We start from the raw sequence: 6,910 nt of genomic DNA on the forward strand, positions 1-6,910 counted from the left end.
CACTCAGCGCGCATTGATTTTCGTTCCCCTCTGCGCTCTCCCGCTACCAGGTGGATCAGACCCCGAAGCCTCTGCAGCACCGGGAGGACGCTGCTGCACGGGGAGGACACTGCTGCACCGCCGACCCGGAAACCATCACAAGACAGGAGACCCTCCTCACCTGCAGGTGGACACACAGACCCAGCTTTAAGCCACTGCTGTAGCGGGGTCCTGCTGTAACTCCAACTCTGTCACAGTAAGGACATGAGGAGCGACACGCAAGGTAGGGAACTCCCACATTCATTAAGTCTGTCATTTGTATGAGGGTAAAGTGTTTAAATACTTTCAATGTATTCCACATGTATATATTTCACATCCTCAAATCTTTATTGTTGTTACTGTAAATATTCTTCTCTCTTTTTGCACTATTTTATTTATGTTATTTGCACCATGTATGTTGAGTTGTTGGAGGAGCACGCGACATAAGATTTTCATTGCCAACATATACGCTGTATCTGCTGTGCATATGACAAATAAAGCCTTGAACCTTGAACCTTGAACCTTGACTCCTCTTCAAATGGCTGTTAGTTGATATTAATCATTGCATCATTTGTTATTTCTTTGGGAGACTTTAGTTACTAAATGAGATATTTGTGGAAAAGCTGTACTCGTATGCTAAAACATTTGTAAGCTTTTAATATTTTAAACACTATAATTATTTAGGTTGTTAACGCAACAGTTAAACATTTAATAAACATATACAGTGATTATGGTTTGAGATGTAAAAATTGCCACACAATTTAACTTGAAGTTAAGCCAGTACCAGTGTCAACTTTTGCAGCTTAATTTATGTCTTCAGGGTGAATATTCATAGATTTCTAAATAAAAATATTGAGATAATAAATACAATAAAATAAATAAAAAGTAAATACCATAATTGCATAGAAATGAAAGATAAATTGTTGAAATAACTAAACAAAAGTTTAACTTGTGCACATTAATTAGAGCTGACTATGAATTGATTTAATCTTTTAAAAAGAATTGCAATTTTGCAATGTGTCCCCTTCGGCTCTGGAAATGTGTGGTGTACATAAGAACTATTTTTAATATAATAGACTAATAAAAAAGTCAAAAAGTATTGATAGATGGTCAGTAGTGGGAAACAGCCCTAAACTGGTCTCTGTGTGTGTGTTTTTAAGCATAATGGTCCTCGTGTGTGACCTGAACTCCTCGGCGTCCCGTGTTACAGCTGTTACTGTCTGTCTGCGTGACTGCATCTCCTCTGCTGTGAGCAGGTTATAAATAAGAGGCTGGAGAGTTTTGCGGGTGTGTGTGTTGTTTAACCAGCTGCTGGGGCATTTGTTTGTCTCCTCCAAGTGCAGGTGTACTCTCTGGCCTCTAGATGCTGTTCTCGGGCCTGTTTTAATGCACCCCCTCCAGTCAGCACTCTGCTTTTATATTTAAGGGTTAAAGTCTATTTGTGTGGGTCAGCATCACCTGTCTCTTGTGTGAAGCTGTGTGTGACCAAAAAGCCTGACATTTTTTCCTGATATATCTCCAAAAATGTGTTTCCCTGTCCGATTGTAGCAACATATAATATAATATAGATCCACTTTGATAAATTATATACATATGGTTCTATTTTCTAAGCTACCAAGGCGGAAAATTCATAACAATGACCTCCAGAAATGTGTGGTGGATTGAGAGTCATAATCGTAGTTTTGCTGGAAAGTTAAGGGAGAAAACTTAAAAAGTTTAGGAAATAATTGTTTGCTGTCTCTTATCTTTGTGTGTGTGTGTGTGTGTGTGTGTGTGTGTGTGTGTGTGTGTGTGTGTGTGTGTGTGTGTGTGTGTGTGTGTGTGTGTGTGTGTGTGTGTGCGCGTGCGTGCGTGCGTGTGTGTGTCCTCCTCTAGACAGAAAGGAGCATGGGAAAGTGGCCGAGAATTTGCAGGGCAGACCACCAGCAGTGACAGTCACAGCCACATTTATATGTGTATATTAATATAACAAAAACTTGCAAAGTATTTGGTGGTTTAAAGGTTTAATAATAATAATAACTTCCTCTTTCTTGACATCGCAACAACACATGTTCAAATGGTTTGAAGTAAAATGTCTAAACAACTATTCCCCCTATACCTGAAATTGTAATTTGCTCAAAATTTGGTTTATGACCAAATATGTCAATTAATATTTCCATAAAGCTGCTGTTTTGATATAGAGGTAATTATCAAAATGTTAGGATGTCAACAACCCAACCTAAGATGGTAAACCTAATACCAGGTATATTTATAGCATCAACATTGTGAAGATGTTAGCGTGCTGATGTTAACATTTAGCTTTAGGTACCGCTCTGCTTAAGTGCAGTCTCTGAGAGCTGCTAGCATGGCTATAGACTCTTGGTCTTTTTTTTCAACGAGGCTCCAGGCTTGCCGTGAGTTGACATTCAGGACCAGAGTTACATGTGAATCATATGTCATGACATTAGTTCAAGCCTAAGGTGCACACACTAAATGAGTCAAACATTAAAGGTCCATAAGACCTCGCCACCAGCCAGAACTGGGTCAAGGCTATGGACTGACTATGTTTCTTGGAGATTACAGTAGTTGGCCATTCATTTAGCATGCATTTATATATTAGTAAGAATGTTTGACTCAAACACTGTTTGTCCACTTTCTTTAAAATTCAGCTTCCTGTCATGCCTGTCTATTTTGTTCTGTCTAATCACTAACCAGTTCTGTAGGCATCACATTTCAGACACAAACACATACCTCTGTAAAGACAATGCTTAAAAAAAAATCCAGCCAGCTTCACAGTTCACTCAGAGTGATCGCTCAGCTCCTGGTGATTTATGGCTGTTACGGGTCAGCTCCAGAGGAAGCTGCCAGGGGTCACGCAGTCAGTTGGACAGCCAAAATAGACGTCTCTCCTTCCCTCCCCCACTGGGTCGATTCGTCTCTCAAACCAGCGCTGTCTCTTGTAAAGTGTCGAACCACGCAGGGTCAGGCTGTTCAAAGACTTTGACTGATTGAGATTTTCTGTACCTCACTGGTTGAGTAATGTTAGCACCCAATGGTTACTTAATTGAATTACGTCCTTTTTTAGGTGCCTTTCTGCAACTCTGGAAAGTGTGTCAGTACTGTAAAGGTTTTCCACCTGGCCGTTTGAACTGTTGCTAAAAACCCACTTTAATGCAACAGCCTGATGTCTGATGTGTGCTTTGATGACACAATTATTTAAAATTGCAACAAACAATATGGAAAAGGGAAGGATGCTGTTGAGATCTCAGCTAAAATGGACTTGTAGAAAGAAAATTAAACTGTGTCCTTCACATAGCTTCATCTTGCGGTTGTTACTGGTATTCCATCTTACCATACAGATTGACATTGGAAGAAGGAGCTTTTGTGGTGAAAACCAATGTGGAAGTAGCTCAGTTCTGCAGCAGATAAAACACAGGGTTGTTTGCCTGTTTCTTACTGTCCACTCACCACTGATTACAGACCATGAAAAACATAAACAGTCAGGAATGAAAAGGTTTTTTGGAGCCAAATTATTTTCATATCTTGCCTTTCTTCAGATGGTTTGACAATCCCTGCACCTGGTTACTAATTTGAGCTTTCATCTTTAGTTGTATGTCGTCATACCAAGGCAGTAATGCTTTATCTAATGATGTTTCCAATAAAATACACTTTACTGCCTAAATCCCTGCTTCAGTATTGTTACTTTGGTGAAAGTAAAATATCTCACTCGAATGCCAATTTAACTTGGCTTCCTATTGAAAAACAACAGGCAAAGCCCTGGATGATTACAATATTTCCTTCAACAAATAGTTAACTTATGTTTAAAGCAATGCCTACTGTTAAAAATGTTAGTCTAAAATTCAACAGCTTTCTAAAAACGACATAAGGTGTTTTTGTATCCTCTTTATGCGGTTTAAGTTCCTGTTTCCTGTTTTGTTTACCACCAGGAACAGGCCTGCATTTTAAGGATTCCATAAATAAGTTTAAAAAACACTGAAGCAGCCAATTGCTCATGAAAATTTCAATCATCTGAACTTCCTGTTCGCCCCAGCTTTGACTCCAACCCTTCCCTGCCTGTTCACTGGAGGAAATGAATCCCCTGCTATGTTAAATGCTTCACAGAATAGTAATGAGGTGCTAGTTGCCTAAGCCTGAGTTCGGGACGATGCATGCTTGAAGTGCTGAGGATGCTAGAGGCAAAAATAGAAGGGCCAAGGCTCAAGGTACGTTTGTTTCCATCATTGGCTGGGATTAGCAGCTTCTAAACACACCGCTCCATTAAGACTATTGTAGCAAAGAAACACCGACTCATGAAAACACACGGCTTTTTAAATCCGCTGTGACTCCGTCTATCATTGACAGCTCTGCTTCCAAATACAGTAAAGCCGGTGTTACATTCAGAGCGGCAGGCATGTGTTATTGGCTGTTTTTATAGGCCTGGGAGCTTCTAATGGTGAACAGATATTTACAGCATGGATAAATAGAAAGATGACAGGGTACACCGTGAACACAAACCAAGTGCTTGCAAATATTTTTCATAGTATGTTCTATCTCATGTGAGGTGTCAGATAATACAATTCAAAATCCGGCTGTGTTGCTTTGCAGTACAGTGAGTGCTTGACATTTGTGACCTCAGATGGTTTCTTACATTTTGAGCAATTAAGTCGTCGGTTTCCTAAACTTTAACCCGGTGTTCCAGCCAGGTTGAAATAAATTCTAAGTAGCTTGTCATTGTCAAACTGATCCTTATTTGACGGATAAACCTATTGTTGTTCTGTTTCCAACTATCTATTCCAAACAGTTCAGCTAAAGTGCAAAATGGGAAATACACATACACCAGTGTTTTCATTTGTATTTCAGCAGTGACCATTCCAAGTACCTCAAATGTCCTCCCTGTAAGTGTGTGTCACAGTAAAGCGGTTGTCATCAGCTTAGGTGAACATTTGGTTTCAAAGTAAACAATCACACACACACACACACACACACACACACACACACACACACACACACACACACACACACACACACACACACACACACACACACACACACACACACACATACACACACACACACACACACACACACAGAATTTCATGGATTTATTTTTTGTTAAACATTTATTTTTAACCAGGAAAGCCGTTTCTGTGCAGATTATAACTCACAATGACAACCTGACAAAGAAGCAAAGGAGGATGGGAAGAGATTTGGGATTAAGCAAAATGTCCTGTTTATAATATGCATGAGTGAAGAGAGGGGGGAGACTCAGTAAGAAGGGGATTTTAAGGGAGAGAGATGAGGACAAGGGCGACAAGGCCTTGGCTGGGACCAGTTGAATCAACAGCTTCTCTCCTCTGGCGAGGACACGCTCACTCTGCTCAAGCATAATACCACAGACATGCTGTCAAACACACACACACACACACACACACACACACACACACACACACACACACCCTGCCCTTATTCTCTCTCTCTCTCCCTCTCTCTCCCTCTCTCTCTCTCTCTCTCTCTCTCTCTCTCCCTTTGTGACTTATTTTTTATTTAAATGTGCTTTGTCCTCCCTTAAAATCAGTGCATTAACGACCTGGAGCAGGACAAGACAGCGAGCGAGTGGGAGATGGGGGTGCATGGGGACGACAATGATAGTAGCTTCAGTATACAGTATGACACAACAACAACATCAACATGTTTGTCCTAAGGGTTGTTCTCAACTGCAGAAGTCAAAGCTCTCGGCACGCTTCCCTCAGATACATCCTGATGAACAAGTTGTTCAGTTGCTGGGTAAGAAATGGCTAATATTTCTTAAAACTTTTGGCTGGGTAGTGTTTAAATAGGACCATGTCATATAATTTATAGATTTTTGAATGACAGAAAATTAATCTTAAGAAATGCAGTTACTGTATATCAGTTCGTAAAACTAAAATGCCAAACATTATCTAGTGTCAGAATATCCAAAAACAACAATTGTTGTAACTTACAGTCATGAACAAATATGATACATACAATATTAAATATAACAACATAAGCCAAGATTCTTAAATGCATGAACGCTCATTGTCACTTTATTTAGCTGCTGCTTTTCTCCGCTTTGACATGAGCAGGTCAAACATCCAGAGACCAGATATTTTTGCTACTGTTTCACAGCAGATTCAGTCAGTGTTACGTTTCAATGGCAAGTTTGAAAACCTTTATTTCCCTTGTCACGTCTACACCTCATCTCCTCGAGCCTTTGCTTTGCTGTCTCTTCTGTGGTTACAACTTTCAAGGCCAAAATATCATAAAAAGTCACCTAAAATTAAGGATTAGGTAGTAATGACATTAAACCCTTGCTTCATGTCTCTCCCTGTTGCACCATCGTCCAGGGCATATACATATTTTCTCTTCACAATTGTGTCTTTCTTTCATTATCAGATCCCATCTCCCTGGGTTTGTCCTTACAATGGTCTTGTGACAGTAAAAGGATGGTGGTTTTGCTGCCACATTGGCGTCATATAAAATAATTTGTAAATCTGCCTTGTTACAGTAGCCCTCTGGAGAGATGACTGATTCCCTCCTGATATTAAAGTTTGCACACAATAGAAAGAGACCAGTGTTTAATTTCCAGGTGAATGTTTATAATGTGACAATTTGACCAGATTTAAATTCTCACATTGTAAGTAACACATACACACATACACACACAAACACACAAATATCATGTTCCCCGTTGGCATTATACGCTAATTGTGACTGTGTTATGGCCCTGTGTGTGTAATGTAAGCAGATGCCAGAGAGAATAACCTTACAATTTGCACTTGCATGTTCCTGGATTTACTGTGAGCCTTGCCTCTCTCTCTCCCTCTCTCCTCTCCCCCTCTCCTCTCTCCTCATGTTTGGTCATGCTGCCCCTTTCAGACAAACATAGCGCCAG

Source organism: Eleginops maclovinus, chromosome 1 (assembly GCF_036324505.1).
Source record: "Eleginops maclovinus isolate JMC-PN-2008 ecotype Puerto Natales chromosome 1, JC_Emac_rtc_rv5, whole genome shotgun sequence".
Lineage (NCBI taxonomy): Eukaryota > Metazoa > Chordata > Actinopteri > Perciformes > Eleginopidae > Eleginops > Eleginops maclovinus.